This window comes from Pteronotus mesoamericanus, unplaced genomic scaffold (genome assembly GCF_021234165.1).
Source record: "Pteronotus mesoamericanus isolate MK-2021 breed Mesoamerican mustached bat unplaced genomic scaffold, CSHL_Meso_final scaffold_85, whole genome shotgun sequence".
Taxonomy (NCBI): domain Eukaryota; kingdom Metazoa; phylum Chordata; class Mammalia; order Chiroptera; family Mormoopidae; genus Pteronotus; species Pteronotus mesoamericanus.
In genome coordinates, this window is record NW_026555329.1 from 65,743,032 (window position 1) to 65,754,395 (window position 11,364).

At 41.3% G+C, this 11,364-nt stretch overlaps 1 non-coding gene across 1 annotated transcript; it reads right to left on the reverse strand.

Annotated features, from left to right (window-relative positions):
• Positions 1–980: 980 nt before the first annotated feature.
• Positions 981–1,171, reverse strand: LOC129063597 (U2 spliceosomal RNA). The gene has a single exon (XR_008528380.1). It is a non-coding gene; the product is annotated as a U2 spliceosomal RNA (small nuclear RNA).
• Positions 1,172–11,364: the final 10,193 nt, after the last annotated feature.

Sequence of the window (11,364 nt, forward strand, 5' to 3'; positions counted from 1 at the left end):
GCGTGCTTCCTGTGTGCCAGGCATACATATCTATTCCAGAGTTTAAGAGGCGAGTCTTTGGTTTTTCTGACTTGTCCCCATCCCTAAGACCAGATATATTAACAGCATCAGGGACTAGTTTCAGAAAGGGGACACAGAAAGGGCACAGTTTCTTCCACCAGGAGAATTCTCCTTATCCATTAATCTAAAATGGTCAGGAACCATTGTGAAAGCCCTCACCCCCAAAAATAAGGTGAGTAATTAGATGTTCCATCAATAGACAAAACACTCAGAGGAGGGAATAAAGCACGGGGCAGCCAGGCTCCGGTCCTCACTTCGGACGTTAAGCCCCCAGGGTCTTCTCACAACCATGCCAGGAATCTGGTGAATCAGTCAAATGAATGGAACAGCATAGAGATTCCAGAAATATTTTCAGTTATCAGTGCACATTGACTAAGCAACAAGAAGCAATACAGTGATGAGAAGAAAGGGCAGTCACTAATAAAGGTGTTAGGGCAAATGGATTACGCCAATTACGCTACGGAAAAGAACTTAGATTCATATTTCACCTCGTACACCAAAGTGCTTTCCAGAGGCTAAAACAGTTAAATATTTTAAAGCAAAATAGACAAACAAAAGTGAGTCAGAATATCATATTTGTCCTGGCTGTAGAGTGGACAGTTTTCAGTGCATCTGCTCAGCTCACAATGATTCTTCCTTTTTTGGAAACTAGTGCCCTACTCCTCAAACCAGAGGCGTGAGTCTTGAAGAGCCATTTGTACCCAAGCCATGGTCTCCTAGAGGTAGCTGACTGGATCAGACTTGAGCACTATGTGAGTGTCCCAGGGTTACTGTAGCAAAGTACTTCAATGTCACAAATGACTGCCTCCCAGTTCCAGAGCCTCAGAAGTCCAAAATTAAGGTATTGGTAGGGCCATGCTCCTTCTACTGCCTGTAGCAGAGAATTCTTCCTTACCTCTTTCAGTTTTGTTTGTTTGTTTTCCTGGTGCATTGTTCCCAGAAGTACTGCAATACCAGGTCAATGCTCAAAGCGGATGGAGCAAGCTCCTATTCCATCTCCCAGCTCCAAAAATCCATGTAATATAATGTCCTCGGATAGAGAACGTATCAGACATTAAACTGATACGAACATATTCTACGCTTGATCTTAGCCAAAAGGCCAAGAAGCAGTCCTCCTCTTCCAGTTTCTAGTAGCCCCAGACATTCCTTGGTTTATGGCAACCTCCGCCTTCACTTTCACATGTCTGAGTCCTAATTTCTTCTTCTAAGGACACAAACCATATTGGAATAAGGCCCCTCTCTGCTCTAGTATGACCTCATAACTAATTACATACAATGACCCTATTTCCAAATAAGGTCACACTCTGAGGTACGGAGGGATTAGTGCTTCAACATGTCTTTTTGAGGGGGGACACAATTCAACCCATAATGGGCACCTAGCCCAAACTTCAAATAGTTCCTTCTCTGGGACTTCAGAATTGAAAATGAGATTCTAGCCACAGCCTGGCCTGACTGGTCTGGTGAAGGAAGAGAAGGCAAGGGGAAGCTGCGGCTCGGCCTTCCCACACCTATGGACTGAGTAGCAGAGAAGGTCTATTTGCAGAAAGGGGAGAATGGGACGGAATGCAGTGGGGGCGAGGAGGCAGATAAAGGGCACAGAGGAGGGATACTTCTGGTGGCAGCTTTCACTACGGTCCCACAACCTTTCTGCAGCACCATGGCTATCCTGACGGGCTTCCTGAGACACTGCTCGCAGAAAAGCTTGCATTGTTTGCTTAAGGAAGCTCACCTTGGTTTCTGTTGCTTACAAGCAAAGCTAATAGAAAGACTATAATCAGAGGAATGTACGTTATTAGTTTTCTATTGCTGCTTAACAACTCACCACAAACTTAGTGCTTAAGACAACACAAATCTACTATCGTACAGTCCTGTAAGTTCAGAAGTCCGCTATGGGGCTCACTGGGCTAAAATCAAGGTGTTGGCAGGACTGCATTCCTTCTGGAGGTTCCGGGGAGAATCTCTTTCCTTGCATATTTTAGCTTCTTGAAGCCCTCTCCCGTCTTTGAAGCCAGCAACAGCGGATCAAGTCCTTCTCACAACACCCTCTCTCTGGTTCTCTGCAGACAGGAAAGGTTTGTCCTTTGTAAGGACTCCTGTGATTAGATTGGGCCCACCTGCATAATCCAGGCTACTCTCCCCCTCTCAAGGTCCCTAACTTAGTCACATTGATCTGCAAAGTCCTCTTTGCAATGTGAGATCTTATATTCACAGGTTCCAGGGATTAGGATGTGGACATCTTTGGGACCCATTATTTTGCCTTCCACAGATGCGCAATAAAATATATTATGACCCTTTGTAATAAGATAGATGCCAGAGAGTTTAACAATCTTTCTTTGTACTGTTTCTTTTTCTTATAAAATTGTTTCATTCTGTTTGAACCCCTCAGTCTGAAGCCTTGACCTCTGAAAGGAACACAGGGTCGACTCTGTTAGATTCAAGGACCTTTATTTCGCTATCTTCTCATAGCTGAAGGTTTATCCCAGAAAAACACTAAATGAGGACATATTCCCAAAAGGCCTGATTGGAACCAGGAAGGAATGAGCAGAATGGGATCAAATGCCTATTCCCCACTAGAGAATTGCATGTATTAAAATGTTCTTCCTAAAAAAAATGCAATTGAAATTCTTCTGAATGGAGAGTCTGGGGTAGATATACCTTGTTTCTGGCAGGAAGTTGTAAAGGCCAATTTATGTATATACACAATAAATAAAATGTACACCTGCAGGGAGGCAGGTTCACAGGTTCGTTCTCTCAATAAGGTGCCATTCTAGCATTGGGCATACAGTGGAGGACACAGCAGCTTTCTAAGTGTGCTGGAGGAGACGGATTTATACAAAATATGTTAAACCTTATGCACTGTATGTATTATTATGTCAGGCAGAGATATAGGCTTTGAAGAAAAATAAAGCAGGCAATGAGAGTAGAGAGTGGCAGAAGGGGTGCTATTCTGGATAAAAAACGTTTTTTTAATGCCTTAAATTTAAACATTTTTTATTTTGAATAATTTTATACTCACGGAAGGTTGCAAAGAAACATCCTGGGAAGCCCCATGCATCTTTCCTAATATTCCTCAATGTTAACATTTTATGCAGTTATAGGAAAATGCCAAAACCAAGTTGACATCACCAGTTATAAATGCAATCATTCGAGTATGTGAACACAGTTCTATGTAATTGTATCAGACATGTAGCTTTGTGTAACCATCACTACAGTCAAGGTACTGAACTGCATCTATGAATTATACTCAATAAAGCTATGACAAAAAAATTCTCAACTGTGCCATCCACACAAGAGATGTCAACGTTACCTCTTTATAGCCACACCTACCTCTCCCCATCGTCACTAACCCCTGGCAACCACCAATCTTTTCTCCATCTCTTAATTAGTTTATTTCATAAATGAGAAATGTTACATCAGTAGAATCAGGCATCAGTCTCCTTTCAAAATCGACTTTTTTTCACTCAGCATAATTCCCTTGAGACCCATCCAAGTTGTTACATGAATTAATGGTTTGTTCCTTTTTATTTCTCAGTAGCACTCCATAGTATGGATGTACCACAGTTTACTTAACCATTCACCAAAGAAAAGACACTTGGTTAGTATCCAATTTTGAGATATGACACGTGAAACGGCTATGAACACTTGCGTACAAGTTCCTGCATGAAAAGAAGTCTTCATTTCTCTTGGCTAAATGCCCAGGAGTGTGATTGCTGGGTTGTATGGTAAATGTATGTATGGTTTTGTTTTTCTTTTGTTTTGTTTTTCAGAAACTGACAAACTTTTCCAGAGTAGTTGTATCATTTACATTCCCCAACAACATATGAGGGATTTTTTTCTCCCCAGCCTTGCCAACATTAGGTGTTAATCATTGTTTTTCATTTGAACCATTTTGATAATTGTGTTGGAATATCTCATTGTGCTTTAATTTGCATTTCTCTAATGACTAATGATGTTGAATATCTTTTCATGTATTTATTTGCCACCTATATATTCTCTTTGGTGTAGTGTCTGCATGTTTTTGCCCATTTTCTAATTGTTTTATTTGTTTTCATAACACTAAGTTTTGCAAGTTCTTTGTATGTTCCAGATACTAGATCTTTGTCATACATGTGCTTTGCAAATACTTTCTCCCAGTCTGTAATTTGTCTTTTTATTCTCTTACAAGTGACTTTTGCAGAGCAAAAAGTTTTAAAATTTTTGATGGATTCTAACTTATAAAATTTTCCTCGTAATGGGTCATTCTTTTGGTGTCAAGTATAAGAACAAGTATAGAACTCTTTATCTACTCATATAAGTCCTGAGAATTTTCTCCTATGTTCTTTCCTAAAAGTTTTATAGTTCTTTGTTTATATTAAATCCTATGGTTCATTTTGAGTTAGTTTTCATATAAAGTGTGAAGTGTAAGTTGAGTTTCACGTGCTTATGGATGTCTAATTGCTCCAACATCATTTATTGGAAAGGTTATCTCTCACCCTGGGTTGTGTCTGAGTTAGTTGGAGCATGGTCCCATGCACAAAAACGTTGTGGGTTCGATCTCTGGTCAAGGTACATACCAAAGTTGCAGGTTCAATCCCTGGTCGAGATGCATACGGGAGGCAACAGTTCAATGTTTCTCATCAATGTCTCTCTCTCTCTCCCCTTCAACCCCCACCCCCTAAAATCAATGAGCATGTCTTTGGGTGAGGATTTTTTTTTTAATGTTTTTAAAAAAGAAAAGGCTATCTCTCTATTGAATTTCTTTGCTTACTCTGTCCAAAATTAATTAGGCATATTTGTGGTCATAGTTCTAGGTTTTCTATTCTGTTCTATTGATCAGTGTGTATCTCTTCTGCCAACGTCACACTTTCTTGATTACTATAGCTACAAAGTAAGCCTTAATATTTAGAAGTGATTTCTCCTATTTTCTTCTTTTCCAAAAATTATGTTAGCTGTTCTAGTGTCCTTCACTTATATAAATTTTAAAATAAATAAATTTGTCTATGTCTACAGAGAAACTTCCTGAGGTTTTGCTAGAAATTATGTTAAACTGAGAGGTTTAGGGAAATAATTTTATGGGAAACTGACATCTTCACTACGTAGAATCTTCCAATCCATGAACACAGTGTGTCTCTCCAAGGATTTAGGTTGTATTTTTATTACTCTCATCAGTATTTAATAATTTGCATCATATAGATCCTGTACGTATTTTTGTTAGATTTATACATATTTAATTTTCTTTGGAGCAATTTGTAAGGAATGCCTTCTTGAGGAGTGATAGTTGAGCAGAGACTTGAGTGAACGTGAGAACATGAGCAAAGGTCCCAAGGCAGGAGCTTGTTGGTGTGTGTAAGGATCAGCAAAAAGAACAGTATGTCTGAGATGGAATGAGGTAGCAAATGAGTAGCACCAAGTGAGACCCAGGAGGTTGCTAGGGGGTGACAGGGCCCTGATGGAGTCACAGTGAGACCTTGAAGATTTACTCCAAGTGTTATGAGATGCCATCAGAGAGTTTTGAGCACTGGAATGAAATGATATGACATTTTATTTTATTTTTTAAGCAACTTGCAAAAAATCTTCACCCGAGGATATGTTTTTATTGATTGTAGAGAAAGAGGAAGGGAGGGAGAGAGAAACATTGGTTGCCTCCATTATACGCCCCGACCAGAGTTTGAACTGCAACCTGGGCATGTGCCCTGACTGGGGAATTGAACACGCAACCTTTTGGTGTACCAGATGATGCTCTAACCAAATGAGCTACCTAGCCAGAGCTGATATGACATATTTAAAAGGATCACCCTGGCATCTGGCTGGAGAACAGGCTATAGGAGGGTAAAGGGTAACAGGGAACCCTGTTAGAAAGCTCCTGGAATGGCCCAGATGACAGATGTTAGTAGCTCAGACCAGGCTTGTCGTTGTGGAGGTGAGGAGTAGTGGGTGGAATCTAGACATATGTATTTTGAAGACGTAGCTGACAGCATTAGCTGATGGATTGTGTGTGCAATATTAGAGAAAGAGAAGAATCAAGGATGACTCCAAAGTTCTTAGCCACTGCAGCTGGGTAGATGACATGGTGGTGCCATTTGTTGAGAAGAGGAAAACCATGCTCTTCAGCATAAAAACAGAACCCAGGAAGACCTAAAATGTCACAGTGTGCAGTCACAGACTGGAATGGGGTAAGATTACTCTTTCCCAAACCAGTCACATTTCTACAATGTTGGCTACTAGTTGGACTTCCAGGAACTACTAAAATGGCACTGTAGGAAGGATGTTGGCGATGGAAGAAGGGAAGTGAAACTGACAGTTGTTAAGCACTTAAGGACCAAGATTCCTCATGTTAATATTAATCCTCATTAGATTCCTTCTAGCTAAGGAGCAATATGCTTTGTTCTCTTTTTGCTATTGCAGAAAAAGCATACGTAACATAATAGTTACCATTGTAACCATTTGTAAGTTTACAATTCAGTAGCATTAAATATATTTAGTATGTTCTGTACCCATCACTACTATCTAGACCCAACACTTTCCATCATCCCCAACAAAAACTCTATATCATTAAACAATTCACCTTTCTCCCCTTCCCTTAGCCCCTAGTAAGCTATATTCTATTTTATGTATCTATGAATTTGCCTATTCTAGGTAGCTCCTATATGCAGAATCTTTTAATATTTGTCCTTTTGTGTTTGGCTTATTGCATCAAGCATAACTTTTTCAAGGTCCACCAATATTGTGCCAATATAATATCAAAATTATATTCAATTTTATGGATATACCACATTTTGTTTGTCCATCAATTGATGGACACTTGGGTTGTTTCTACCTTCTGGCAGTTGTGAATGGTGCTGCTATGAACATTAGTGTACAAGTGTCTGACTCCCTGCTGTCACTTCTTTTGGACATATACCCAGGGGTGGAATTGCTGGGTCCTAAGAAGATGGTTCTACATTTAGCCTTTTGAGAAACGACCAAAATTTTTAACGAAAGTTGCACCATTTTGCATTTCTGCCACCAATGCACAAGGGTTCCAGTTTCTTCACATCCCTGATAACACTTATTTTTCATGTTCTTTTCAAATACCCACCCGATTAGTTTTAAAGTTGTGTGTCATTGTGGTGTTGATTTGCACTTCCCTAATGAATTATGATGTTGAGAATTTTTTCATGTGTCTATTGGCCATTTGTAGATCTTTGGAAAAATGTCTATTCAAGTTTTTGCTCCCTTTTAAATTGGGTTGTTTGTTTTGTTGTTGTTGAGTTTTAAGAGTTATTTCTATATTCTCGATATTAATTCCTTATTAGATATATGATTTGCAAGTATTTTCTCCCATTTTATAGGTTGTCTTCTTTTACAGTATCCTTCAATGCACAAAAGTTTTTAATTTTTATAAAGTCCAATTTATCTATGTTTTCTTTTATTGCCTGTGCTTTTGGTGTCATATCCATGAAATTGTTGCCAAATCCAATGTTATGCACATTTTTCCCAATGTTTTCTTCTAAGAATTTTATAGGACTAGCTCTTAAACTTAGGTCTTTGATCCACTTTGGGTTAATTTTTCTATATTGTGTAAGGTAAACATACAACTTCATTCTTTTGCATATAAATATCTAATTTTCCTATCATTATTGAAAAGACTGTCCATTCTCATTAAGTGGTCTTAGAATCTTTTAAAAATCAATTGGCTGCATATGTGAGGGTTTGTTTTTAAGCTATTTATTCTGTGAGCTTATATGTCTGTTTGTGTGCCAGTATCACAGTGTTTTAATTTCTGCAGCTTTGTAATAAGTTTCAAAGTCAGAAAGTGTGAGTGTTCCAATTCTATTAATTTTTTCAACATTGTTTTGGCTGGAGTTTTGTCTGTTCAGGGCCCCTTGCAGTTCTCTGTATTTGAGGATCACTTTTCCATTTCTGTGAAAAAGGCTGTTGGAATTGTGATAGGATTGCATTGAATCAAAGGTTACTTTGGGTCATATTGACGTCTTAGCAATATTAAGTCTTCTGTCCATGACCACAGAATGTCTTTCAACTTACTTAGGTATTTTAAATTTTCTTTCAGCAGTGTTTTGTAGTTTTAGGTGTACAAGTTTTTCATCTCCTTGGTTAGATTTATTTCTAAGTATTTAATTCTCTTGTATGCTTTAAAAATGGAATTGCCATCTTAATTTCCTTTTCAGACTGTACCTTGCTGGTATCTAGGAACACAACTGATGACATCTAATTTTTGTAGATGAAAAAGAAGTAGGGGCTTAGCATAAGTTGCTCAAAAGTCCTTGGCTAGTGAGGCCCAACTCAAGTCTCTAACTCCAAATCTATTGTGCTGCCTCTCTGAAGAGGTAGCTTATCAAGCTCCTTTCCCATTTTGCCCATCCTCTGACCTGATGCTCTTAGTTGCAAAATAAGAAACACTGGAAAAAGAAAGAACTGGCAACAATTACGCTCTGAAATCTAACTAGTGTGACAACCGAACCATAAGGAAACAACCAAGGCTTCAAAGATACCCATGGATGTCCCACAGATACCTTCATATTCGTTGTTTCTAAGTGGAAGACCCAGAGGCAAATCACCAAGAGTCAACATTGAATGTGTGACTTCAAAATATTTGATGAGAATGACTCAGAAATCAAGAAGCTACTTGTAGCAAATCAAGTATTGTAATGAATTGTCAACACAGGACAGCTTCTCATGGCCCTGACAGAAGGACTGTGTTATGACATGTAGATGGCGGTGAGACTCTTGAGGAACTGGGGGTGGGGGTGGCTCAGGCCCAGAAGAGGAGTGCTTTGCAGGCTGCCATGAGGTGGGAGCCCAGGACTGCGCCGAGCCGCTCTGGGGAGTCTCTAAAAGACACTGACAGTCTCGTTAGGATTAGCTTTCTCCAGGACCCTGAATGCCAATCAGAAACCACCTGGAAATTCTCTCTTTCCCGGTCCCCACCGAACACTTTCCTTCCTTCCCAAACCTGCTGCCTGACAGGATTCCTGAATCTCTACTTCCTTCTGTTTCTGCGGAAGCAGACACTTAAAATGTTCATTCACGGCTACTGGTGGGAACCGGGCCCAGGAACCGTGGATAGCACTATGAGAATTTTCTCAGTCCACCTTCCTGCTGGCCTTTGTGTAGGCTAGAAAGATTCCCAGAGAGGAATGCTGAAGCCAGAGAACAGAAGTATATGTGTACACACAAGAGAGAGAGGTGAAAAATTAGAATATCTTCTCCTTCCTTTTGAAGCGAAGAACATAGGAGTGGAAGACAGCACCTTAGGATCTTCTCAGTTCACCCTCTTATATCCCAGGGTAAAGGTACTACATTCCTCTTACCTCCCAAGAAATCCCAGACAAGGAATGGTAGAGCCTTCATACTTGAAGACTTTTTAGGCAGAGAGGTACGAGGGTGTCAGAGCACTTATGAAGGTTCCTCCCTAATAACATGAAATACTGAGAAAATCCCACAGGACTTCAAAGCTGCCACAGCAACAACCAGAGAGGAAAAAAAGTGGAGAAAGTTCACAAAGCAGAATATCAGTGTGGTAACAGACAGCTTTCTCTGTGGCTCAAACCTTGGACATGTTATAACAGTCATCTCATTTATATCACAGAAAAAATAACGGAAGTAAGTCATAATGTTTGCAATTATTTTTCCAGTGGGAATATTATCCCCTGATGACAGAGTCTTATTCCCACTTCTTCCATTAATCACCAGCAACTTCCTTCAAACTGGTCCAGCCTCTCACCTTCATACCATCCTCACGTTGCCTGATTGATGTTCTTAAACATATCACTCCTCTGTCAAAACTTTACACTGTTTTCTTATTGCCAATAGAATTAAGCCGTAATTTCTTCGTACGTTATTCAAGTTTCCTTACCAATCAACTTCTCTGTTTATTCCTTACGATGTGCCGATTAGGAGGCCAGTCGCTGTGGGCCACAGTCACAGTTTCCTCCACTTGTATTGCCAGCTCCACTCCTCTCTACTCTTCTAACTCCTCCTACTCACACTTCAGAGCTGGATCCAAACCCCACCTCCTCCACTTCTACCCACACTGATCTCTCCCTGCTATAAATTCCTATAGTGTACTCACTCTACACCTCATTTAGACAGCTTATTTATTGAGCGATTAATATCTTGCTGCACCAGAAGCTTTGTGTACTTACTGTACTAGTAGCAGAGAATAGAATAACGTCCCTGTCCTGGAGGAGGAAACTTTGCTGCGTTGTCATATGTTACTGTTTCCTGAGGGCGAGCCTTGTCACCACAGCAAAAGGCACAAATTCTGTGAGGATGTCATGCTTATCATGGTGCTATGAACATCCTAGGATTTCAGAAGGACTTGCTAATTGAATTAAATTCATATTCATATTCTCTCTCTCTCTCTCTCTGGCTCCAGTTGAGGATGGTAGCTGAAGTTCAATCGCTAATTTGCTCTTGGAAGGCCACACCTAGCAGGAGTAGTCCATTTCAGCTAGGCTGAAGAGGGCAAGGCAGGGGTTGAACCAGGAAAAGCCACCCTAGTGTGTTGCTCCATCAGCAGCACGGAAAAGTTGCTCAAAGCTAGTCTACTCTCCTGGCTGGATCCCTGGCTCTAGGTGTACACTCTGAAGTCAAGTGTGGGACTTGCACAGGCAAAGAAGTGAGTGAGGAAAGGCAAAACGAGCAGAGCGAAAAAGAGCAACAGAAACTTCCTGGGCCAGCCTGTGAGCAGCAAGAACCGCCAAAGACAGACTGGCTTCCTTTGGACACAACCAAAGACACCCCAGGGCCAGTTGTTGAAAATCACAGTTCAGACCACACATTTGCGGCAATGAAGGCTTGAGGTTGGCACGTTTGGTTTCTAGACACCTGCGCCCACAGGTAACAGCAGCTGAGACAGCTGTCTGAGTGACTCTGAGGTCCTCTCTCACACAGGTCCCGAGCTGGAAGGGTATGGACGAGCGAGTACCCCAAACCCTGGTTCTCCGCGAAGCCCCGGGATAAGCTGAAACATCTAACCACAAAGCAGAAAAGTCTGGCGGGACAGGGAGCGGGGAGGGATAGAGGTGTCCGCCGACTTCAGGCACCCCCAATCTCTCCCACCGTACGCCAGGGAAGAGTCCACTCCCTGCGGACGACAAAGACTAACGATTCTCTGGCTTTTTAAAGTGCCCACTGAGTCTCGGTGCAGCTCCGGGACACGATTTCCACCGATCTCTTCTCTGGGGCTGTGAGCAGCGTCACCAGAGCCCCTGGCCCGGGACACTCCGCGCGCCAGGGTCGCTGGAGCTCGCGCTCCTCCTCTCTCTCATCCCCTCCCCTCCTCTTCCCTCCCTCGGCCAGTCCCTCCCCCAGCCGTGGAAG